We start from the raw sequence: 26,944 nt of genomic DNA on the forward strand, positions 1-26,944 counted from the left end.
GTGTCCTTTGTCTGGCCTTTCTTACCAACCCTTCTGTCCGGCTGCCTCGGGCCTCCTCTTGGTAAACTTGGCGCCAGTTTCCCTGACCCTATGTGGTGCCTTCCTAACGGGTGTAGCGAGGGGCTGCGCCACATAAAATGTCACAGCCTCTTGTTTCTAGCTGAGGGTCGTTTCCTACCTCCACTAGTTTCGGCGACCGGTCTCCCCCTTTGGCCTGACCCCTCCACGCAGGTGGATTCGGGCGTGCGGTGGCAACTCGCCCGTCCGCACCCCTGGGATCCCTTCGTTCCTCGTTCCTGGAGCCTTCTCCGCTCCTCTTCCTTCCTTCTCCCTCTTCCAGGCCTGGGCCTCTGTTACTAGGCCCGCCTCCGGAGCAGAGCTCATGCAGAGCCCCTGCTCCCTGCCACTTCTGCTCAGATTTCTCTGCACTGAACTAAGATGGTGCCCACCTTTTATACTCCCTTCTCAATGCACCCAGGAACTGCTTCCTCCCTGCTCCTGCACTACAGGGTTTCCCTTCCTCAGTGTTCCCTCCCCCCACTGCAGCCAGGGACAGGGACTGTCGTGCCCATCTCAGGGGCATATTGGTCGCCCTGCCCCACGGCAATGTGGTGTAATGCATGCAGGTGTCGGGTCCTGATCCACACTACATCCTTACCTGAGAGTGAGATATCACACCTCTGGGTGAGGTGCAATACCTCTGTAGCAACCGAGCCCTCAGGGTGCTACAGTTCCATTTATCTTCAGCCTAGGTGACGTATTGCGATACAGGGCCGTGATTTTGGCTATAAAAGGGTCCCCTAGACCCCTACCCCAAGCTTTTTAAGAGAATCATATATGGCGTGCCAGGAGACTCTATGGAATGCTTTCTCAGCATCCAACGAGAGTATCTAATTACAAATTTTTAACTGCATCTAGCCCAGGAAATACTTTGTGCCTAGTAGCAGTGTCTGCTAGTCAGCGGATTATCCCGGCTGTTAAGCAAGCTACACCACCTGTAGTTTGGACACTTAATTTTTTCAAAGGAAATGCTTCGGGACCACGGGATACTCAGTGAAGAGCATCAGGAGGCACCCCAAGGCATAGGGGCTGGGACTGGCAGTAGGATGCCTTGCGGTGGACAGCCGAGCTCGATCCTTATAAAAGCTTTTTAACTGCAGCAGCTTTAGTGGACGCTACTGGAGCTGGAATTACGCGGCTGCTGGCATGAGACTTGCCCTCCAATAGATCCTTGTAAATGGATTTAAAGTGTATTCATTCAAATTAGAGAGACAATTTAAATTAAAAAGCTTAGAGCTGCCTCCACCACAGGGGGGCTCGCTCGACCCACCAGCGGACAGGCACCAGTATTGGGAGAGGGGGGCTGGCCGTCAGGGTTCACCGCGGCTCTGGCACAAACCCGGCGACGCGGAGGTGGCACGGGCAGGAGCGGACTGGCCATGTCGGCTTCTCACTTTTTGGATTTTAGAAGGGCATGACATGCCTATATCTGTGTCTCCCCCTCCTTTTACTCCTCCACCTCTTTTCTTTTCGCATGACTATATGTACTTGTCACTTTTCCATGTGTTAGTTGTGTCTTCTGAGCAGTTTGTCAGCTTTTGGACACCTTTGAAGGTGTTTTCTATGTGTTTCTATGTGTTTTTGTTTGCCTGCCATTGGTTTTAACGGTGTTCGAAGGTGTTCGACGAACAGTTCGGCGAACACACGGGTGTTCGACGAACCAAGCCGAACTCGAACACTACGGGGGTGGCTCAACACTACTCATGACTCTAATTCACTAGTATAGAATAGCAAAGTAATAAATCTTTTGTTAGTGTGTCTCTGCACCATGTGTTTTATTCACATAGCTTCACAGTACGGATATTTACAGCGAACATATATACCCACACAACACTGCTGCATGGACAGTGCACTCACACTAAGCTCTGCGACATATGCACATTTACATACACACTGCTCTGCTACATATGTACATTTACATACAAAATCTCTGCTACATATGCACATTTACATATACACACACAACTCTGCTACACACAGTAGCATGTAAAAGTTTGGGCACCCATGGTCAAAATTACTGTTATTGAGAACAGTTAATCAAGTTGAAGATAAAATGATCTCTAAAAAGGTTAAAATTAAAGATGACACATTTCCTTTGTATTTTAGGTGAAAAAATATACATATTGTCATTTTTTACATTTTAAAAATTACAAAAGTGAAAATGCTCCAATGCAAAATTTTGGGCACCCTGCATGGTCAGTACCTAGTTGCACCCCCTTTTTCAAGTATAAAAGTATCATTTTCAGAGTGCTAGGCAGCTGTTTAGAAGAATCCATGGCTGCTGTTTTTCTGGCACAAGGTTAGAGGAGGTTGGGTTTTTATAAAGTTGGGAAATTTGCATCACCTGAACTTTCCAAACAATGATAGTGAAAAAGCCATAACTCTAACAGGTTAATTAAGATCTGAAACCTTGGTCAAAGATATCTAAGCACACAAATCTGAAAGAATGCCTAAACTTTTGCATCGACCCATTTTTCTTTTTGCAATTTTTAAAATATATTTTTTTCTTTTGTCTAAAATACAACAAGAAAATGTGTCATCTTTAACTTTAGGCCTTTCAGAGATTATTTAATCTTCAACTTGCTTAACTGTTCTCAATACCAGTAATATTGACCACGGGTGCCCAAACTTTTACATGCCACTGTATGCACACTTACATACAGTACAGACCAAAAGTTTGGACACACCTTCTCATTTAAAGATTTTTCTGTATTTTCATGACTTTGAAAATTGTACATTCACACTGAAGGCATCAAAACTATGAATTAACACATGTGGAATTATATAGTTAACAAAAAAGTGTGAAACAACTGAAAATATGTCTTATATTCTAGGTTCTTCAAAGTAGCCACCTTTCGCTTTGATGACTGCTTTGCACACTCTTGGCATTCTCTTGATGAGCTTCAAGAGGTAGTCACCGGAAATGGTCTTCCAACAATCTTGAAGGAGTTCCCAGAGATGCTTAGCACTTGTTGGCCCTTTTGCTTTCACTCTGCGGTCCAGCTCACCCCAAACCATCTGGATTGGGTTCAGGTCTGGTGACTGTGGAGGCCAGGTCATCTGGCGTAGGATCCCATCGCTCTTCTTCTTGGTCAAATAGCCCTTACACAGCCTGGAGGTGTGTTTTGGGTCATTGTCCTGTTGAAAAATAAATGATGGTCTAACTAAATGCAAACCGGATGGAATAGCATGCCGCTGCAAGATGCTGTGGTAGCTATGCTGGTTCAATATGCCTTCAATTTTGAATAAATCCCCAACAGTGTCACCAGCAAAGAACCCCCACACCATCACACCTCCTCCTCCATGCTTCACGGTGGGAACCAGGCATGTAGAGTCCATCCGTTCACCTTTTCTGCATCGCACAAAGACATGGTGGTTGGAACCAAAGATCTCAAATTTGGACTCATCAGACCAAAGCACAGATTTCCACTGGTCTAATGTCCATTGCTTGTGTTCTTTAGCCCAAACAAGTCTCTTCTGCTTGTTGCCTGTCCTTAGCAGTGGTTTCCTAGCAGCTATTTTACCATGAAGGCCTGCTGCACAAAGTCTCCTCTTAACAGTTATTGTAGAGATGTATCTGCTGCTAGAACTCTGTGTGGCATTGACCAGGTCTCTAATCTGAGCTGCTGTTAACCTGCGATTTCTGAGGCTGGTGACTCTGATAAACTTATCCTCAGAAGCAGAGGTGACTCTTGGTCTTCCTTTCCTGGGGTGGTCCTCATGTGAGCCAGTTTCTTTGTAGCGCTTGATGGTTTTTGCAACTGCACTTGGGGACACATTCAAAGTTTGCCCAATTTTTCGGACTGACTGACCTTCATTTCTTAAAGTAATGATGACCACTCGTTTTTCTTTACTTAGCTGCTTTTTTTCTTGCCATAATACAAATTCTAACAGTTTATTCAGTAGGACTATCAGCTGTGTATCCACCTGACTTTTGCACAACACCACTGATGGTCCCAACCCCATTTATAAGGCAAGAAATCCCACTTATTAAACCTGACAGGGCACACCTGTGAATTGAAAACCATTTTCGGTGACTACTTCTTGAAGCTCATCAAGAGAATGCCAAGAGTGTGCAAAGCAGTCATCAAAGCAAAAGGTGGCTACTTTGAAGAGCCTAGAATATAAGACATATTTTCAGTTGTTTCACACTTTTTTGTTAAGTATATAATTCCACATGTGTTAATTCATAGTTTTGATGCCTTCAGTGTGAATGTACAATTTTCAAAGTCATGAAAATACAGAAAAATCTTTAAATGAGAAGGTGTGTCCAAACTTTTGATCTGTACTGTATATACAGCTCTACTAAATATACACATTTGTATACACATACACTATATATACACAAACATGACCCCATGTTGTAGTTCCTTCAAGATCATGTGATTGATTACATGATCTGAAAGGTCCTTGAGCTAGTTGGGTGGAAGGTTCTTCAGCTGCTCACTCAGGACGTGCAGCCTCTGTGCAGGTCCCGATACCTTCCTCTCATGCTCTGCACCAATCAGTTAGATAAGTGTTGAGCTGGAGGAGAGAAAGCGGTTCTTTCAGTGATCAGGAAGGACACTGTCTCATTGTTCTCCTCTGTCACAGAAATCTGCCTCCAGTCTGCAAGACGCCTCAATTAGTAGCAAGATTTTTTTTTTGCTAAAAGTGTGTCTTATAGTCCAAAAAATAAAGTCAGTTTTAAAGCAATAGCTCTATCTCATTTAATTATACAAATGTCAGTTATCTGTTTTTGTACAGTTTGCCAATAACAAATATAGTTTCTCTCCCTGTCTGAATTGTTTTTGATGGTCAACAAGATATGATTTTCTAGAAAATCATTTTTCACACTCTAGGTATGATAATGACTAGTCTCTATGTGGGATTTTTGATGTTTAAAGGGGTTATCCACTACTTTGACAACCCCTTCTCATTCCCCATGCTTGATCCTGTTAAAATAAAAACAATTACACAAACTTCCCAATCCAGAAGTGTCATCATTTACATTCCCAAGGCTCATGTGAGGTAATTGTGAGCCTTGCGCCCAATCAGTGCTGGCGTTACTGTCCCCACCTTCAAACAAATCAAACATTAAGAGGAAGTCCAAGAGCAGCTGGAGCCCTGGCTTCTTGTTGATGTTCAACAAGTCCAAAGGCGGCGACAGTGAAGCCAACTGAAGCCGATTGGGGGCAGGACTTGTGTGATGTAGCAACCTCACATGAGCCCCGGGAATGCAAGTCTCAACATCACTAGAACGGCGCTGACACAGAAGGTGATTATGAGTTTTTTCATTTTAACGAGGTCAAACATGAGGAATGACAAGGGGTTGTCCTAGTAGTGGACAACTCCTTTAAGACTATACAATTTTCAGTTTAAACAATTTCCAATATTCTGAACATGAAAAGGGCTTCTCCCCTGTGTGACTTCTCTGATGTTTATTAAGAGTTGATTTCTGTGTAAAACATTTCCCACATTAAGAACATGAAAAAGGCTTCTCCCTTGTGTGAATTCTTTGGTGACTAAAAAGAGATGATTTCATCACAAAACATTTCCCACATTATGAACATGAAAAAGGCTTCTCCCCTGTGTGAGTTGGCTGGTGCTTAACAAAATTTGATTTGTGGTTACAACATTTTCCACATTCTGAACATTAAAAAGGCTTCATCCCTGTGTGAGTTCGCTGGTGCTCAACAAGACGTGATTTATGGTTAAAACATTTACCACATTCTGAACAGGAAAAAGGTTTCTCCCCTGTGTGAGTTCTCTGGTGACTAAGAAGATTTGATTTCTTGATAAAACATTTCCCACATTCTGAACATGAAAAAGGCTTCTCCCCTGTGTGAGTTCTCTGGTGCTTAACAAAATCTGATTTCTGGTTAAAACATTTCCCACATTCTGAACATGAAAAAGGCTTCTCCCCTGTGTGAGTTCTTTGGTGTATAACAAGATTCCATTTCCGGTTAAAACATTTTCCACATTCTGAACATGAAAAAGGCTTCTCCCCTGTGTGAGTTTGCTGGTGATTTACAAAATTTGATTTCACTGTAAAACATTTCCCACATTCTGAACAGGAAAAAGGCTTCTCCCCAGTGTGAGTTCTCTGGTGCTTAACAAAATTTGATTTGTGGTTAAAACATTTCCCACATTCTGAACAGGAAAAAGGCTTCTCCCCCGTGTGGGTTCTCCAGTGGCTATCAAGATGCCCTTTCTGGTTAAAACACTTCCCACATTCTGAACATGAATAAGGCTTCTCACCTGTGTGAGTTCTCTGGTGCTTAACAAAATATGATTTATCATTAAAACACTTCCCACATTCTGAACATGAATAGCGCTTCTCACCTCTGTGAGTTTTCTGGTGTATTACAAGATTACTTTTCCGGTTAAAACATTTCTCACATTCTGCACAGGAAAAAGGCTTCTCCCCTGTGTCGGTTCTCTCATGCCTAACTAGATTTGATTTCTGGCTAAAACATTTCCCACACTTGAAGCAAGAAAATCTATTTTCTGCTTTGGGAATTTTTTGACATTTAGGAAAACACTTTTCGAGGGGAAAACTATTCCCATATTCTGAACATGAAAATGGCATCTTTGCTTTAGGAGCAATTTGTTTTTTAATGTTTATTTTGTGACTTTGATTTTCCTTAGTAGTTGGTAATAAATCCGAAGACAGGACCTGTTTCAAAGGCTCAGATGACAGATCTTTGCTGTGAAGGAATGATGGTACATCTGGAGTAATGGCATTCAATTCAGTTGTATACTGTGGGATCTCTAGAACATCTGATTTAAAAATTGAAGATACCAGCTGTCCCTCTGATCTCCTGCTACAGTCATCTGCCAAGAATAAAGCCAATTGTTATATTTGAACAAAAAATATCTTTGAATTTTATATTTTTGGACATTTCTACTTAAACTCTCCGTAAAAATAGTAAGTTTTGTAAAAATATAGAATTATTCACCAAGACAATGACAGTTCATAGTCTAATAAGAAACTGTGAAGACCCAGGGTCTTCCATGGGCATAATACTGCTCAGACAAAACAGGGTGAGGGTAAAACAGTGCGGCAATACTTTATTCAACCACCAAACGGACAATAAACACATAAAACAGTTCCAGCAAATACCCAAGATGGTGCAAAATTACACAGTCTCACTCTTCCGCTAGCCCGCCTAGGAGTAGAACAGCTGCGACTCTGGAACTTCCATGCCCAACTTCCTCAACCGGTGGCCTCCCACTTTTGGCGGGCCCCCACACAGAGGAGGTAGCTTCGGAAGCTGATAGTCCATCGAGCTAAAAGACCAGGGAACACAAGGGTCCCACCTTGGTCTACGAGAGTTTCCATGGAGCCAGATGACTGGCGGGTCCCAATCTGGCTTCTCCGAATGTCTCCATTGGTTCCAGGTGACTGGAGGGTCCCACCTGGCAACCCCAAACAACATATCTATGGGGCCAGGTGACTTCATCGTCCCAACCTGGTCTCCCCAAAAGTATCCATGGGCGCTCTGATGGTCATTGGAGCAGATCCGTATCTTTCCAGTCAGGGCCGTGTACCCTTAGGCCGGAACCATGTAGAATCCAAATCTGTGTCTCTCTGGATGGAGCCATGCTGCCAAGCTGATGTCCTGAAGTCTCTCTGATCTTTGATTCTCTATTTTAATTCTGACTGCTACATACAGTGGGGGAAATAAGTATTTGATCCCTTGCTGTTTTTGTAAGTTTGCCCACTGACAAAGACATGAACAGTGTATAATTTTAAGGGTAGGTTAATTTTAACATTGAGAGCTAGAATATCCAAAAAATAATCAAGAAAATCACATTGTATTAGATAATTTTTTTGCATTGTGCAGTGAGAAATAAGTATTTGATCCCCTACAAACCATTATGAGTTTTGGCTCCGACAGACCAGTTAGACGCTCCTAATCAACTCTCTGCCTGCATTAAAAGACAGCTGTCTTTCATACTCACCTGTATAAAAGACTCCTGTCCACAGACTCAGTTAATCAGTCAGACTCAGACCTCTACAACATGGGCAAGACCAAAGAGCTTTCTAAGGATGTCAGGGACAAGATCTTAGTCCTGGCCAAAGCTGGAATGGGCTACAAAACCATAATTAAGACTCTGGGCGAGAAGGAGACAACTGGGTGCCATAGTAAGAAAATGGAATACGGTAAATACAAAATGACTGTCAACCGACATCGATCTGGGGCACCATGCAAAATCTCACCTCGTGGGGTATCCTTGATCATGAGGAAGGTGAGAGATCAGCCTAAAATTACACGGGGGGATCTTGTTAATGATCTCAAGGCAGCTGGGACCACAGTCACCAAGAAAACCATTGGTAACACATTATGCCTTAAAAGTTTAAAATCCTGCAGTTCCCGTAAGGTCCCCTTGCTCAATAAGACACATGTGCAGGCCCGTCTGAAGTTTGCCAATGAACACTTGGATGATTCTGTGAGTCATTGGGAGAAGGTGCTGAGGTCAGATGAGACAAAATTTGAGCTCTTTGGCATTAACTCAACTCGCTGTGTTTGGTGGAAGAAGAAGGATGAGTACAACCCTAAGAACATTGTCCCAACCATTAAGCATGGTGGGGGAAACATTATACTTTGGGGGGTGTTTTTCTGCAAAAGGGACAAGACGACTGCACCGTATGGATGGGGTCATGTATCGCGAGATTTTGGCCAACAACCTCCTTCCCTCAGTAAGAGCATTGAAGATGGGTCTTGGCTGTGTATTGGCTGTGTCTTCCAGCAAGACAATGACCCAAAGCATACAGCCAAGGCAACAAAGGAGTGGCTCAAAAAGAAGCACAGTAAGGTCATGGAGTCACTCTCTGAGGAAGCAGGAGCGAAATGGCCATTGGAGTTGTGTGAACGGGCTGGGGTATGTTCTGAATAATTTTTCTATTTTGATCCCTTTCGCTGTAGCCATTATGGGAAGGTGGGAAGTATTATCTCTCTATATATGAAATGAATATTTATTATCAATTTAGTACATGCATATTTATGTATATTTAAATGTGTTTGTGTATGTTTCTTTGCACTAGCACTTCAAATAAAGTTGATATATATATATATATATACATACATACACAGTACAGACCAAAAGTGTGGACACACCTTCTCATTTAAAGATTTTTCTGTATTTTCATGACTATGAAAATAGTACATTCACACTGAAGGCATCAAAACTATGAATTAACACATGTGGAATTATATGCTTAACAAAAAAGTGTGAAACAACTGAAAATATGTCTTATAATCTAGGTTCTTCAAAGTAGCCACCTTTTGCTTTGATGACTGTTTTGCACACTCTTGGAATTCTTTTGATAAGCTTCAAGAGGTAGCCACCGGAAATGGTCTTCCAACAATCTTGAAGGAGTTCCCAGAGATGCTTAGCAGTTGTTGGCCCTTTTGCCTTCACTCTGCGGTGCAGCTCACCCCAAACCATCTCAATTGGGTTCAGGTCTGGTGACTGTGGAGGTCAGGTCATCTGGCGTAGCACCCCATCACTCTCCTTCTTGGTCAAACAGCCCTTACACAGCCTGGAGGTGTGTTTGAGGTCATTGTACTGTTGGAAAATAAATGATGGTCCAACAAAACGCAAACCGGATGGAATAGCATGCCGCTGCAAGATGCTGTGGTAGCCATGCTGGTTCAGTATGCCTTCAATTTTGAATAAATCCCCAACAGTGTCACCAGCAAAGCACCCCCACACCATCACACCTCCTCCTCCATGCTTCACGGTGGGAACCAGGCATGTAGCGTCCATCCGTTCACCTTTTCTGCATCGCACAAAGACACGGTGGTTGGAACCAAAGATCTCAAATTTGGACTCATCAGACCAAAGCACAGATTTCCACTGGTCTAATGTCCATTCCTTGTGTTCTTTAGCCCAAACAAGTCTCTTCTGCTTGTTGCCTGTCCTTAGCAGTGGTTTCCTAGCAGCTATTTTACCATGAAGGCCTGCTGCACAAAGACTCCTCTAACAGTTATTGAAGAGATGTGTCTGCTGCTAGAACTCTGTGTGGCATTGACCTGGTCTCTAATCTGATCTGCTGATAACCTGCGATTTCTGAGGCTGGTGGCTCGGATAAACTTATCCTCAGAAGCAGAGGTGACTCTTGGTCTTCCTTTCCTGGGGCTGTCCTCATGTGAGCCAGTTTCTTTGTAGTGCTTGATGGTTTTTGCAACTGCACTTGGGGACACTTTCAAAGTTTTCCCAATTTTTTGGACTGACTGACCTTCATTTCTTAAAGTAATGATGGCCACTCGTTTTTCTTTACTTAGCTGCTTTTTTCTTGCCATAATACAAATTCTAACAGTCTATTCAGTAGGACTATCAGCTGTGTATCCACCAGACTTCTGCACAACACAACTGATGGTCCCAACCCCATTTATAAGGCAAGAAATCCCACTTATTAAACCTGACAGGGCACACCTGTGAAGTGAAAACCATTTCCGGTGACTACCTCTTGAAGCTCATCAAGAGAATGCCAAGAGTGTGCAAAGCAGTCATCAAAGCAAAAGGTGGCTACTTTGAAGAACCTAGAATATAAGACATATGTAACGGGTCTGGGAGGCGGAACCTCTGAGCAACTATACAAGGGGGCGGTCCTTGTAAGGAAGCGGGTGGCTCCCAGGGAAGACGGGCAGGTAGTCATGGCAAGTGACAGGGACAGTCTCTGGGTAGAAGGACGGGTACTCACGGCAAGTGACACGGACAGTCTCTGGGTAGAAGGACAGCAGGCAGGTGACTGGTGAGCGCTCCCAGGTGAGCGGGCGAGAGTCTCTGGACAGGCAGGTGGTCACGGCTAGTGACGGCAGAGCCTCCAGGTAGGCTAGCAGGCAGGTAGCAGGTGAGCGCTCCTAGGTGAGCAGGCGAGAGTCTCTGGACAGGCAGGTGGTCACGGCAAGTGACGGCGGAGCCTCCAGGTAGGCTAGCAGGCAGGTAGCAGATGAGCGCTCCCAGGTGAGCAGACAAGAGTCTCTGGACAGGCAGGTGGTCACGGCAAGTGACGGCGGAGCCTCCAGGTAGGCTAGCAGGCAGGTAGCAGATGAGCGCTCCCAGGTGAGCGGGCAGGCTGGTCCATAGACAGACTGACAGGTGTCGGAAGGCAGACCGTCGGACCGCAGGCTTGCAAGCAGGTAAATGGATATCTGGCAGGTATCAAGCAGGAATCTGGCAGGTGACTGGCAGGTAACAGGCAGGAATCTGGCAGGTGACTGGCAGGTAACAGGCAGGAATCTGGCAGGTAACTGGCAGGTAACTGGAAATGGGACCTGAGGGCTGAAGCAGAGTGAAGGCTTTGCAACAACATTGCTCGGGCACCTCCATTTTGGAAGAGGTGCCTTATATATGGTGAAGTCCTCCGGCCATTGGCCGGGGACTCCTTAGGATGGCGCGTGCGGCCCCTTTAAGAGAGGGGGAGCATGGATGTTCTCCCGGGGCTCCCACGTTCTCTCCTCAGGACCAAACCCCTTCCAATCTACCAGAAAAAAGGTTTTTCCTCTTACCCTTTTGGTGGCCAGAATGTTCTCTACCTCAAACTCGTTCTCAGCGGAAACCGGAGCAGGAGGCGTACCTGTAGACTTGGAAAAAGAGTTAAGTACCACGGGTTTGAGGAGAGATACATGGAAGGAGTTAGGGATCCGCAAGTTGGCTGGGAGTTTTAATTTATAGGCCACCGGGTTGATCTGTTTGATAACTTCCAGTGGGCCGATGAACCGAGGCCCTAACTTGTAGGAGGGAATCTTGAGCCGGACATATTTGGACGAGAGCCAGACTTTATCTCCAGGACGGAATTGTGGAGGATCCAGGTGTTTCTTGTCAGCGTATTTTTTCATCCGTTCGGACGACTGAAGGAGTGCGGATCGGGTACTCTCCCAAATGGAGGAGAATTCGCGAACGAGAGATTCCGCAACCGGATTGTCCACCGAGGTGGAGACGGGAAATGGGATCCGAGGATGCTGACCGAAGACTACAAAAAACGGGGATTTGGAGGAAGATTCGCTCTCGTGATTATTGTAAGAGAACTCGGCCCATGGTAGGAGATCCACCCAGTCCGAATGGTGGGCATTAACGAAGTGCCGGAGGTAACTGGTCAGGTTCTGATTGATCCGCTCCACTTGACCATTGGACTGTGGATGGTAAGCGGAGGAGAAGTCCAGAGTGACGTCAAGCAACTTACATGTGGCTCTCCAGAAGCGTGAGGTGAACTGAACCCCACGATCTGACACGATGTGGAGGGGCAGGCCATGGAGACGGAAGATGTGGCGGATAAAGTCTTTAGCCAGTTCAGGAGCAGACGGGAGACCCGGCAGGGGAATGAAGTGCGCCATCTTGGAGAAGCGATCAGCGACCACCCAAATGACCGTACAACCGGCAGAGACAGGAAGATCCGTTATAAATTCTATAGCAATATGCTGCCACGGGGCAGCAGGTACTGGAAGAGGAAGAAGGCGACCGGCTGGCAGGTGTCTCGGAACTTTGTTGCGGGCGCAGGACACACAGGCAGAAACAAAGTCTATTACATCCTTGTGCAGGGTAGGCCACCAGTAATGCCGGGTAATGAGCTGGAGGGTCTTTTTCTGACCGGCGTGGCCAGCTAGCTTAGACGAGTGACCCCAGTGTAGGACTTTCTTCCGATCAGGTACAGTTACAAACGTCTTACCGGGAGGGAGACGATTTAGATTCACGGGAGCCACTTGCATTACTCTGGCGGGATCAATGATGTGCTTAGGTTCCTCCTCTAGATCAGATACCAGGAAGGATCGGGACAAGGCGTCAGCTTTGATGTTTTTGTCTGCCGGGCGAAAATGAAGAACAAAATCAAAGCGGGCAAAAAACAAGGACCACCGGGCTTGGCGCGGGTTAAGTCTCTGGGCGCTCTGAAGCTAAGCCAAGTTCTTGTGGTCTGTGTAAATTATTACCGGGTGAAGAGCCCCCTCGAGCAGGTAACGCCACTCCTCCAATGCCAGCTTAATGGCTAACAATTCACGGTCTCCAATAGAATAGTTGCGCTCAGAAGAGGAAAAGAGTTTGGAAAAAAAACCGCAGGTTACCATTCTTCCAGAAGATGACTTTTGGGTAAGTACCGCCCCGGCTCCGGAGGAGGAAGCGTCAACTTCTAGGAAGAATTGTTTGTTGCCGTCCGGACGATGCAGCACCGGAGGAGAAGGCCTGTTTTAAGGAGAGAAAGGCCTCCTCAGCTTCGGGCGGCCATCTTCTGGGATTAGTACCCTTACGGGTGAGCGCAGAGATAGGGGCAGTCCGGGAAGAGAAGTGCGGTATGAAGAGGCGGTAATAGTTGGCGAAGCCCAGGAACCGCTGAATAGCCTTCAACCCCTCTGGTCGGGGAAACTTCTGGATGGCAGACAGTTTCTCAGGATCCATTTGTAGGCCGGTCTGAGAGATTATGTAGCCCAGAAATGGGAGAGAGGTCTGCTCAAAGATGCACTTCTCATATTTAGCGTAGAGGTGGTTCTGCCTGAGCCTGAGCAGAACCTGACGAACATCCCTCCGGTGAGTAGGAAGGTCCGGAGAGAAGACCAAGATGTCGTCCAGGTACACCACCACGCAGGAGTAGAGAAGGTCACGGAAGATGTCATTGACCAACTCTTGAAAGACGGCAGGAGCGTTACAGAGACCGAAGGGCATTACAAGGTACTCATAGTGGCCGTCCCGGGTGTTGAATGCCGTCTTCCACTCATCCCCCTGACGGATACGGACCAGGTTATACGCCCCACGGAGATCCAGTTTGGTGAAGATTCTAGCCCCCCTCAGGCGGTCAAATAATTCAGTAATGAGCGGGAGGGGGTATTTATTCTTCACTGTAATCTGGTTAAGGCCTCTATAATCTATACATGGACGGAGTGAGCCGTCCTTCTTTTTGATGAAGAAGAAGCCTGCTCCCGCCGGGGAGGTAGATTTCCGGATAAATCCCCGGGCCAGATTCTCCTCAATATATTCTGACATGGACCGGGTTTCCGCTGCGGACAAAGGGTAGATACGCCCACGGGGAGGAGTAGAGCCGGGTATCAGGTCGATTGGACAATCTTATCTTCTATGAGGGGGTAATGTCTCTGCTTCTTTTTTATTGAAGACATCCGCATAAGACCAATAGGGAACCGGTAGACCGGGTAGACTGACTGGGGTAGGAGAAGGACGAGCAGGATGAACGGAAACTAGACAAGTCCTATGGCAGTCCTGTCCCCAGCGAAGGACTTCTCCGGTCTGCCAGTCAAGCACGGGTGCATGTTTCTGGAGCCAAGGTAGGCCTAACAAGAGTGTGTGAGAGAGTCCAGGCAGAACATGAAAGGAGATGCTCTCAGAATGCAGCATTCCCACCTGCAGAGTTATGGATTCGGTTATGAGTTGGATGGGATGTGGTAAGAGGCCCCCATCCACGGCGGCGACAGATAAAGGTACGGCCAGAGGTTTGGTGGGAATGCGGTATTTCTCTACCAGAGACTGAGAAATGAGATTTCCAGCTGCTCCTGAGTCAAGTTGAGCCAGTTCGAAATAACGGTTCTCTCCGCAGGTGATAGAGACTGACAGCATCAGAGATGGAGAGGGTTTACTTTTGTCTAGGGCGACCTCTCTGAGCGATCCTAGACACAGGCGTTTCCCGACCTCTCTGGGCAGGAACGGATCCGGTGCTCCTTACTGCCACAGTAGAAGCAGCTCCCCTCGGCACGGCGTAAGTCTTGACGGGTTTTGACCATCTTGGTCTGGTCGACCTGCATAGGCTCAGGTGAGTGTGCCTGGGGAGTAACGGAGGGAGTGACGGGTTTCTGGAAGGTGGGGGCTAGACGTGGAAACCTCCTCTCATGGGTGACCTCTTTGGCGCGCTCCTGGAATCGGATGTCAATCCGGGTGGCAAGTGTTATTAAGTCGTCGAGAGTGGTAGGAATGTCCCGACAGGCGAGTTCATCTTTAATACGGCCGGACAGACCTTCCGAGAAGACAGACACCAGAGCGTCGTTATCCCAGGCCAGCTCCGAAGCAAGGGTACGGAACCGTATGGCATATTGGCCCACGGTGAGATCTCCTTGACGGAGGCGTAGCAGAGACGATGCGGATGAGGTCTTCCGTCCGGGTTCGTCGAAGACTTTCCGGAAAGCCGTGAGAAAGGCTGGCAGGTCGGACACCAGGGGATCTCCTCTCTCCCACAGAGGATTTAGCCAAGCCAGAGCCTCCCCCGTGAGGTGGGACATGATAAAGGCTACTTTGGACCGGTCGGAGATAAACTGGTGGGACAAGAGTTCAAAGTGCAGGGTGCACTGGTTTATGAAGCCCCGAGCTTGAGCGGAGTCACCTCCGAAACGAGGAGGTGCAGAAAACCGGGGTCCGGGACAGGATACCATGGTATTGGTGGGCAGCGGCGCTGCCGGGGTGCGAGTCATGACACTAGCGGTGGTTGCAGGTGGAGCAGACAGAGTGTCCAGGCGAGAGTTGACACTCCGCAGGTGACTCAGGATGGACTCCTGTTGGGACCTCTGACGGGACAGTTCATGACATAGGTCCGAGAGCGAGGGAGCTTGGGTGCCACCGGATTCCATGGCCCGAGCAAACTGTAACGGGTCTGGGAGGCGGAACCTCTGAGCAACTATACAAGGGGGCGGTCCTTGTAAGGAAGCGGGTGGCTCCCAGGGAAGACGGGCAGGTAGTCACGGCAAATGACAGGGACAGTCTCTGGGAAAAGGACGGGTACTCACGGCAAGTGACAGGGACAGTCTCTGGGTAGAAGGACAGCAGGCAGGTGACTGGTGAGCGCTCCCAGGTGAGCGGGCGAGAGTCTCTGGACAGGCAGGTGGTCACGGCTAGTGACGGCAGAACCTCCAGGTAGGCTAGCAGGCAGGTAGCAGGTGAGCGCTCCCAGGTGAGCAGGCGAGAGTCTCTGGACAGGCAGGTGGTCACGGCAAGTGACGGCGGAGCCTCCAGGTAGGCTAGCAGGCAGGTAGCAGATGAGCGCTCCCAGGTGAGCAGACAAGAGTCTCTGGACAGGCAGGTGGTCACGGCAAGTGACGGCGGAGCCTCCAGGTAGGCTAGCAGGCAGGTAGCAGATGAGCGCTCCCAGGTGAGCGGGCAGGCTGGTCCATAGACAGACTGACAGGTGTCGGAAGGCAGACCGTCGGACCGCAGGCTTGCAAGCAGGTAAACGGATATCTGGCAGGTATCAAGCAGGAATCTGGCAGGTGACTGGCAGGTAACAGGCAGGAATCTGGCAGGTGACTGGCAGGTAACAGGCAGGAATCTGGCAGGTAACTGGAAACGGGACCTGAGGGCTGAAGCAGAGTGAAGGCTTTGCAACAACATTGCTCGGGCACCTCCATTTTGGAGGAGGTGCCTTATATATGGTGAAGTCCTCCGGCCATTGGCCGGGGACTCCTTAGGACGGCGCGCACGGCCCCTTTAAGAGAGGGGGAGCGCGCGCGCCCTAAGCACCGTGGCCGGGAAGCAGCGCGCGCTGCCAGCAGAGCGGGAGGAAGACGCCGGGCACAGAGCGGAGAGGTGAGGGGAACAGCGTCCCTGCCTAGCAGGAGGCAGGGACGCCGACGCTACAACATATTTTCAGTTGTTTCACACTTTTTTGTTAAGTATATAATTCCACATGTGTTAACTCATAGTTTTGATGCCTTCAGTGTGAATGTACAATTTTCAAAGTCATGAAAATACAGAAAAACTTTAAATGAGAAGGTCTGTCCAAACTTTTGGTCTGTACTGTATACAGGGTGGTCCAAAAGTAGGTGGACAGAAAATAATAACATTTGAATTAGGCTGTTGCTGTAACTGGGGAACAACTTGATTCGTTAGAATTTTGAGATACTTATCTCCTGTGAATGTTCCATCAAAAAATATTGGTCCTAAAACATCAAAACTTGAAATACCACCCCAAACATTGACACCAGGCTCATTTAGTTGTTGCTCTAATGTTAAATGCATGTTCTCATTATACCAGTAAATACAATTATGTCTGTTAATATGGCCGGATAATTTGAAAGAAGCTTCATCACGCCACATAATGTTATCTAAAATTACTGGATTTTCTTCAATTTTGTTAAGTATAATCTCACTAAATTGCAGCCGCCTGTCTGGATCATCCTCCAATAAACCATGAATTAGACGTGGACGATAAGCTTTCCACCCAATAGATTTCAGGATTCGCATGATAGAAACTCGTGAAATTCACAATTCCAAAGAGGCTCTTCTGGTGACTTTTTTGGATTCTGAACAAATGTTTCAGCAACAAGTTGTTTATTGTCTTCTGTACAGACTGTTTTGGGTCGAGCAGTTTTTGGAGCATTAAGGATTGAGCCGGTGGCATTGAATTTGTCACGAATGCGGTAAATGGTTTGTCTCTTTGGGGCTTGAGTACCAAATGTTTCAACCCAATTTGCTCTAACGGTTTCATCATTTTGAGATTTCCAATACTCTGTTAAAATCCATTTTCTTTGATCTGTATTTAAATTATTTGCCATTATGTGTTATCTGAATTATCTGAAAAGAAAACAGATTTGGGGGAGATCTATCTGTGAAAACTAGATCTGTGAAACTGGCTCAGTTGCCCTTAGCAACCAATCAGATTCCACCTTTCATTTTCCAAAGAGTCTGTGAGGAATGAAAAGCGGAATCTGATTGGTTGCTAAGGGCAACTGAGCCAGTTTCACTTTACACCATGTTTGATAAATCTCCCCCTTCATAACCTTATTACACTTTCTGTCCACCTACTTTTGGACCACCCTGTATACATATATATATATATATATATATATATATATATATATATATATATTTTTTTTTTTTTTTTTTTTTTTTTATTTTATTTTATTTTTTTTTCCTAACCCCCTTTATTATTATTTTTTTTTATGATACTATATATGAAACGCTATTTTTTCATTATTTATTATCAAATCCCTATGATGGATATATGCAATTGTATATATATGTGCATGTGCTAGTTATATCATCGCTTGTACAGCATTTATTAGAGGGTACTGTTTTTTGATATCTATATTTATACTAACCTTATGGGCATACCCCTCTCCCCTCTTGAGCCCCTTTGTTGTTGTTTCTAATGTTTTTAATGGCTTTTTGACTTGTGTTGTGTTTTTTATCTTGATTGACTAATTAAATAAAATATATTGAATTTATTTATATTGGCGTTTTTTCCATTATGCCTTTTTGGTGGTTTTTGTTTTAAGGTCATGGAGTGGCCTGGCCAGTCTCCAGACCTTAACCCCTTTACGCCCCAAGGTGGTTTGCACATTAATGACTAGGCCAATTTTTACAATTCTGACCACTGTCACTTTATGAGATAATTACTCTGGAACGCTTCAACGGATCTCCCTGATTCTGAGAATGTTTTTTCGTGACATATTGTACTTCATGATAGTGGTAACATTTCTTCGATATCACTTGCGTTTATTTGAGAAAAAAATGGAAATTTGGTGAAAATTTGACAATTTTGCAATTTTCAAAATTAGATTTTTTATGAATTTTTATTCAGAGAGATAAGTCACACAAAATAGTTAATAAATAACATTTACCACATGTCTACTTTACATCAGCACAATTTTGGAACCAATATTTTTTTTATTAGGGAGGTATAAGGTTTAAAAGTTGACCAGCGATTTCTTATTTACAAAACCATTTTTTTAGGGACCACATCACATTTGAAGTCACTTTGAGGGGTCTTTATGACAGAAAATACCCAAAAGTGACACCATTCTAAAAACTGCAACCCTCAAAGTGCTGAAAACCACATCCAAGAATTGTATTTACCCTTCAGGTGTTTCATAGGAATTTTTGGAATGTGGAAGAAAAAAATTAACATTTAACTTTTTTCACAAAAATGTTACTTTAGACCCAATTTTTAAAATTTTCGCAGGGGTAACAGGAAAAAATGGACCACAAAATTTGTTGTGCAATTTCCCCAGAGCACGCAGATACCCAATATGTGGGGAAAAAAACACTGTTTTGGGGCACAGCAGGGTTCGGAAGGGAAGGACCTACATTTGACTTTTTGAATGTAAAATTTGCTTGAATAATTAGCAGATGCCATGTTGCGATTGGGGAGCCCCTGATGTGCCTAAACAGTGGAAACCCCCCACAAGTGACACCATTTTGGAAACTAGACCCCTCAGGAAACTTATCTAGATGTGTGGTGAGCACCTTGAGCCCCCAGGTGCTTCACAGAAGTTTAGAACATTGAGCCGTAAAAATAAAATTGTCACATTTTTCCCACAAAAAAGTTTTTCAGCCCCAAATTTTGCAGTTTCATAAGGGTAACAGGAGAAATTGCACCATGCAGTTTGTTGTGCAATTTCTCCTGAGTAAGCAGATACCCCATATGTGGGGGAAAACCACTTGTTGGGCGCACAGCAGGGTTCGGAAGGGAAGGAGGGCCATTTGACTTTTTGAATGTAAAATTTGCTTGAATAATTAGCGGATGTGCCCCTGATGGCCGCGAAGCATATGGGGCGGAGACTCGAGCATGTCACTTGAGCACCCACGATACTCAGTGCATACCCGAGCACCCGATGCAAACTCAAGTAGCGAGCACTTGCGCTCAACACTAGTTGCCATATTGTTACCTTTTTCCTTTTTCACTTTTGAAAAAAATCCCAACCCTAACCCTAGCCCAACCCTAACCTAACCTGAACCCTAACCCTAGCCCAACCCTAGCTGAACCCTAACTCTATACCAACCCCAACCCTAACACTAACCCTAGCCCAACCCTAACCCCAACCTCAACCCTAACCCTAGCCCAACCCTAACCCCAACCCCAACCCTAGCCCAACCCTAACCCTAGCACAACCCTAACTCTAGCCGAACCCTAACCCCAACCCTAACCCTAGCCCAACCCTAACCCTAACCCCAATCCTAACCCTAGAGTTTATTTTTTACACCGTTCCACGTGCAGTATAAGTGATTAGACGACTTTATTCTTCGGGTCGGTGCGATTACAGTGATGCCAGGATCATATTGGGTTTTTAGGATTGACAGCTGTCACACACTAAAAGACGCTTTTTTCGTAAAATCTAGTTTTTGCATCGCCATATTTTGAGAGCTATAATTTTTCCATATTTTGGCCGACAGAGTCATGTGACGCTTGTTTTTTGCGGGATGAGTTGACGTTTTTATTGGTGCCATTTTCAGGCACTTGACATTTTTTGATCGCTTTCTGTTCCGATTTTTGGTAGGCAGAATAAACAAAAACCAACAATTCAGAAATTTTTTTTTTAAATGTTTTTTTATTCTGTTCCGCGTGTGGTAAAATTGATAAGGCAGCTTTATTTTTCGGGTCAGTACATTTACAGCGGTACCACATTTATATCGTTTTTATAAGTTTTGGCGCTTTTACACAATAAAAGCTATTTTATAGAAAAACATTTTTTTTTAATCGCTTTATGATGAGAGCTATAACTTTTTTATTTTTTGGCTGATGGAGCTCTATGGCAGCTTGTTTTTTTGCGGGACAAGATGACGTTTTCAGGGGTACCATTTTTATTTATATTCGTCTTTTTGATCGCATGTTATTCCATTTTCTGTTTGGCGGTATGATGATAAAGCATTGTTTTTTGCTTCGTGTTTTTTTTTTTTTTTTTTACCGTGTTCACTAAAGGGGTTAACTAGTAGGACAGTTTTATAGGTCAGGTCGTTCTGGACGCAGCGATACGAAATATGTGTTGTTTTTTTTCATAATAATATTTATTGATGGGTACATTATAGTTTTATTTTTGGTGGATTATTATTATTTTTTATATTTTTTTACAAATTTGTTTTTATTTATTTTTTTCATTTTTTAACACTTTTTTTTACTTTTATTCTTTGTCCCACTATGGGACTTTCACTTTTTTTATCCTGATCGCCTGTATAGCATAGGGGTGGAGCACCATCCCTGTGCTATACAGGCTGTCAACACACCAGATGCAGAAGATACTTTGGTCATGCACGGCACATGACCAAAGTATCTTCCTGCTTCCTGCATTGGGTCGTCATGGCAACATCCGGGAAGCCGCGGCAGACATCGTTGGATGCTGGCAGGAGAGGTGAGTATCGCAATCACCTCCCCTTGCCACTGTAATGCTGCGATAGGTGCGGGACCGCTCCCATCACATAGCACCGGGTGTCAGCTGTGACAATCAGCTGATACCCGGCGGCAATCGCACCCGCACAGCCTGTGTGCGGGCGGGATCGCCATGACGTACCAATACGTATCTGGCTCTTAAGTCCCAGGGCAGATACATATTAGTAAATCTTGGGCTTTAAAGGGGTTAATCCCATAGAAAAGTTATGGGGGAGTTGAAGCTCTGAGATGCCAAGCGACAGCATCAAAATTGTAATTATTTAGAGATGATCTGCAAAGAGGAGTGAACCAAAATTCCTCCTGACATGTGCGCAAACCTCATCATCAACTACAAAAAACGTCTGACTGCTGTGCTTGCCAACAAGGGTTTTGCCACCAAGCATTACATGTTGTTTGTCAGAGGGATCAAATACTTATTTCTCACTGCAAAATGCAAATAAATGTATCAAATTTATACAATGTGATTTTCTTGATTTTTTGGGGGATATTCTATCTCTCAATGTTAAACTTAACCTACCCTTAAAATTATAGACTGTTCATGTCTTTGCCAGTGGGCAAACTTACAAAAACAGCAAGGGATCAAATAATTATTTCCTTCACTGTATGTCCCTTAGATAGTTACAACTGTCCTTTCAAGTACAAATTCACAGGTCAAAAATAAGGGAAGATATTATTCCACTGGGCTCACGTCTCATTGTTTGTGCATTTAATCAATTTGCATAGTTGGTATAGCAGGAGGATTCTTGTAAATCAACAATTAGCTGGCTTTAATACAATATGTAATTAGCATATTAACAAACATTTTTGTTTCCAGACAAAAAGAAGTCAACATTTAGGTTTATACACATAATAGTATGTCCTGCTTGACCAGCCAAAGAAAAATACATACATTCACAAGTCAATACAAACACAATAGTGTATTTCTCTTGGCTTAACAAACATAGACGTCTGGCTGATTAAGATTAGAAGCTGTTTCGTCACAGAAACCTCACAGGATGAACCAGTTGAGCATGGTGTTCAACTGTTTGTTTATTCTGCCTCTCAAATATGGAATAAAAAGCCACCAATGTTATGTTGGCGAAAATAATAAAAACTTCAACTCATCTCACAAAAAACAAGTCCCCACTCATCTATCAGTGGAAAAACTGAGGTTTCCACATTAGCAGCTCAAAGGCTCTTAAAAAGCAACATGGCTTCCATAAACCTATCCACCAATATCCACTCTCAGAAAGTCAAATCTCCCCCTCACTTCTGAGCCTTGCAGTGTACCCAAATCACATTTAGCAACCATGAATTTAGCATTACTACAGTGAGAAGAACCCACTTAATTTATGGTGTGTGTGTGTCTCCTGGAGCACAATCTGGGCACTATGTGTTGTGTTGGGGAATGAAATTATATATTTGCAATTTTCACTCGGCAACATCCACTGCGTGCTAATTTCTGGAAAGTGGCTGAGAAGTCAAAAATAGTCGCTACTCCTATAGATTAATTCACTGAGGTTTATAATGTCAAAAACGTAATCACTTTATGGGGATTTTTACGGCTCTGGTTTTCTGCCATTTTGTTATATTAGAGCTTCTGTAAATGGTGTGTGCCATCTCCTCTTGGATCTGCTCCTGTGACGTCTGATTCTGTCACCAGGAGCTGCCTTATTCATTCTGCAGGTGGAGCAGGTAATGGAGGAGACATAGGAGCCAGAAGCTCTGGATGGCGCAGGTTCTCTCCAGCCACTAAGATTAGGGTTGCTGGGACCAATAGTACCATCCAGTCTGGCAGTATGAGTTGGTGTGCTGTCCAGCTGCAGTAAAGGGCATGGTGCCAACTGGAAATCACGACGCCCTACTAAAGCTGGAAGCATATTGCCGGAAACTGCCAGATACAGCCTTGTTCTCCTCTGGTGCAGTCCTCTGTGCTGAGCTCCTGGCTTGTGTATTTGTGACCCGGGCCCATTTACTGAGTACTCTTGTGTCTCCTGATTTTTCTCTGCCCGGCTACCTGACTATTCTTCTTCCCATCTCACACCACAAAACAGCAGGTAACACCGTGGCCCAAGCCTAGGGGTCTCTGTGTAAGTCCAGATCCATAGAGAGGGGTTGAAAGGGTGATGAGCAAAGCAATCCGTGGGATCTAGAAAACGGAGTAGAGAGTGCCAAACTTGTTCGTGGAAGCTATCTTTTGAGCTGCCAGGTGAACATGAACAGCGCCCTCAATACATTGTGTCTGCAAACTGTTCCAGCAAGATCTGCAATCAAATAACTAAATGGTGCTCCTTCCCTTCTTAACCTGCCATGTGCCCAGACAGTAGTGTACAACCGTATGTAGGGTATTGTCGGATTCAAGAGAAGGTGGAAAATAATCTGTAAGGTCCATTAGTTTCCTACTATCCTTTGTGAATAAATCCAAAGTTATCACGACATAATGACACGTGATAGATTTGAAAAATGGGGCCTGATTAGGAACACAAAACTATCTACAAGCAGGGGTTAAATCAGAGTATTTTGGGCACTAACTACTGTAGTCAAAAACTGTGACTATAGACAATAACATCTACTGAAATGATCAAACTCAACAGTCTTCATCAGTAAAAAAATTAGTAACTAGTGGTGAAACCTCTCTGGGGTAATTAGATTATGGGGCTTGGTGGCTCTTGGCAATCTAAACTATCATAAGGGCCAATGTTTTCTATTAAATGAGTTTCAAGAAGAAATATTAGACATTCAAAGAGAACTTTTTATAATAGTGCAGAGCTGAGATGTCTTAAATTTAGCTTAGAGATATATCATGGCACAGGTGTAATGTTTTTTTTATGTAGCTTATCTCAATCCTTTTTGAAGTTAGTTGGTTTTAAAAGAAATTGAAAAGTCACGATAAAGGGAAACTCTGTTGTTATTGTACAGAAATTCACACTTGACCCTCACTGCTCATTAAATTTTGTCGATTATAAAAGCAGAGTTTGGCCAGAAAGACTGGACTTGGTCTTGTAGGGACCATATGAGCACATTCAGCAGCAAAGAAGGGAGAGAAGGTAGATTCATCCAATAAGATATCAGGGTTCTAGGAAGCCAACAGCATCATTACCCTCCGCTTTCTCTAAGAGGCCCATCATAATTTTTCTTCAAGTGATTTTCTAACTTGTTAGCACATTCTACGTACATTGTCATTTGGCTTTGCAAATTACAGATCTGGGCAGGTAACGGTCAGCGTCTTCTAATCCCAGAGTGCAGGTGGATTTTCCAGGTTGTAAGTTCTATAGAAAAGGGCTTTCAATACCCAAAGTCATTTGAAAAGTTTTGGGTGGAGGAGAATGTTGTGGTCTAGAGGCAAAATGGTGATCACACGATTGTGATACAGCAGACCCTACGCTAATGATAAAGCAACCACAGTCGGTGACTGAGAATAATCGGTAACTTCTCTACATTTAATGGTCAGTACTCACCTGGGTAGTCATATGTAGGAATCTCCTCTTTACACCGCTCATCACCCCTCACATATGTCTCTGTAGTATTAATATGGGTCAGATCTTCACCCTGAAACAAATATTGTAAAAGTCAAAGACAGATGGAGAAGTCACATCTACGATCAGCTCTAATCCTGCCATCTCCACCATTCTCATGCCACAAATATAGAGCATATAATACTGGTGGATAAAACAAGACTTTCACAGCCGTTTACACATCATAGGGGAGATCATATAAAACCTTTTCTCCATCTACCTGATGATCCTGAGGAACATTGGGATCTTGCTGTTTACAGTCTTGTGGAAGAAGAGGACGGGGACATATCTCTAGTGTTGTCCTCTTACTGGATAGATCTGGAGGAAACACATACAGAAACTGAATTTATTCTTTACATACAGATAATTATAGGCTGTGTGTATTTAATCCTGTCTATTACCTGGTGATGTGAGGGGCTGGGGAACCTCCATCATGATGTCCTTGTACAGATCTTTGTGTCCTTCTAAATATTCCCACTCCTCCATGGAGAAATAGACAGTGAAGTCCTGACACCTTATAGGAACCTGACACATACAATGACAACATCATCCCCCAATCCCTTCATAGCCTTACTGTGCAATGTCCCAGCATTCCCAGCAGTGTCACCTTTCCAGTCAGCAGCTCAATCATCTTGTAGGTGAGTTCTAGGATCTTCTGGTCATTGATGTCCTCATGTATCAGGGTGTGTGGTGGAGGACCCGTGATTAGGCTTAAGGGTATTCCCCATTCCTCAGACACAGGGTCCTGACAGCGCTTATTAGAGGTCTTCTTCATTACTGTGTAATCCTGGTTATGGAGAGACACATTAATAAAGCTGACTACAGACATTTCCAGAGTCCTCACCTCTCCAGTTCTGTCCATCTGTTATTCCCATAGATAAGAATGATGTAATGTGACGTCATCAGAATCTCTCACCTCTCCAGTGAGCCAAAAAAGAATCTCTAGGGTGAGGTGTAACATCCTCTCCACCATCTTGTCTCTGTCCATATGCATCTTTGATGGGTAAATCAGGAAAATTCTCTTCTATAGAAGATTTTCACTGAGAGGATCCAATATTGTAGAGACCTGAATGAGAAGAAGATGAGCCGATGTACCATCATAAAAATCCTGTGCAATAATACAATTACTGGAGATAATAAGGGAAACATATGAGATTTATAGTTTATATTACAGTATTTGGCTTTCTTCTTCATAACTACTAATAAAACATATATTTTAGGCCACAGACAACAAGCAGTTTCTTCCTCGGAGTCTGCAGCTGAATACGTGTCACATAGACTCATCTTACATAACGCTAATTCTCATTCTCATTTACTGACACTGGAATCGACATTAGCAATACTGCAGGAGATATTCATTACACGCGACATTAGAAATAACTACTTCATGATGAGGACGATATCTTCATCTTCTACTACGGCTCCAGAAATATAATTGGCCAGAGTCCGTCACCGACTACATCGCCACCGACCGTCTATATGAATGTTTCCCGTCTTCCCCGGACTGTAATCTTCTATCACGTTAGATCTCATGTCTGATTTACACACAGAAATTTGAGGCTTTTATAAAAGCTTTTTTATTTGCACAAACACTGCATTAAGAAATGATTTGAAGCCAAAGTCTCCATGTACAGTGTTTTATATTAACATGTTTCAAAAGAAAATTGGCACCAACAGTTTGTGAAAAAAGAAAAAAAACATGCAAAAAGTATAAGATACATTTTGTTATTTTTCAATACATTAAACGTTTGTTTTAAAAAAAATAACTCTTTTGAGCACCAGAACATAGATGTACGCCGCAGGGATGGCACAGGTGCAGCTGTAACAAAAACCCTGCCAGTTTAACCACTTGCTGCTGTCAAAAGCAAACATGACATCTAAGAAGGTTTGACAGAGTTCAGCTGAATACCCCTCCTCCCCCAAGTACTCGATAGTATGTGGCTGCCTAGTTACTACGATACTTAAATGCCTAATAATGGTGTCTGGGCCTGCAATGTACGAAAGTCTATTAGGCCAGGCCAAAGGCAGCGTCCAATAAGTTACCTTTTAATGCCCCCATACACATTAGACTAAAGTTGCATGAAAGCACTGATCCCAGTGGTTTGTTCAACTGTATAATGTATTTGGGGGCCTCCCGACAGATTAGGGCAGAGAAGGATCTGACACCCTGAATTTAAGAGGCTAATCCGTTTGTTTTTCCTGTAGATAATCATCCGCTACAGGAGTCTGGAGGCGACTCGCTCATACAGACCACAGGAAAGCTGGAATATGTGTGTGTATGGTGGAGTCGGAAGAGATAGACGTCTGCCAA

The 26,944-nt window shown here is 44.4% G+C and overlaps 1 pseudogene; it reads right to left on the bottom strand.

Moving 5' to 3' along the window:
- Window positions 1-4,770: 4,770 nt before the first annotated feature.
- On the bottom strand, window positions 4,771-25,642 carry LOC141173770 (uncharacterized; annotated as a pseudogene).
- Window positions 25,643-26,944: the final 1,302 nt, after the last annotated feature.

The sequence above is a fragment of the Phyllobates terribilis genome, unplaced genomic scaffold, assembly GCF_046119375.1.
Source record: "Phyllobates terribilis strain yellow unplaced genomic scaffold, ASM4611937v1 Scaffold_13__5_contigs__length_258822181, whole genome shotgun sequence".
Lineage (NCBI taxonomy): Eukaryota > Metazoa > Chordata > Amphibia > Anura > Dendrobatidae > Phyllobates > Phyllobates terribilis.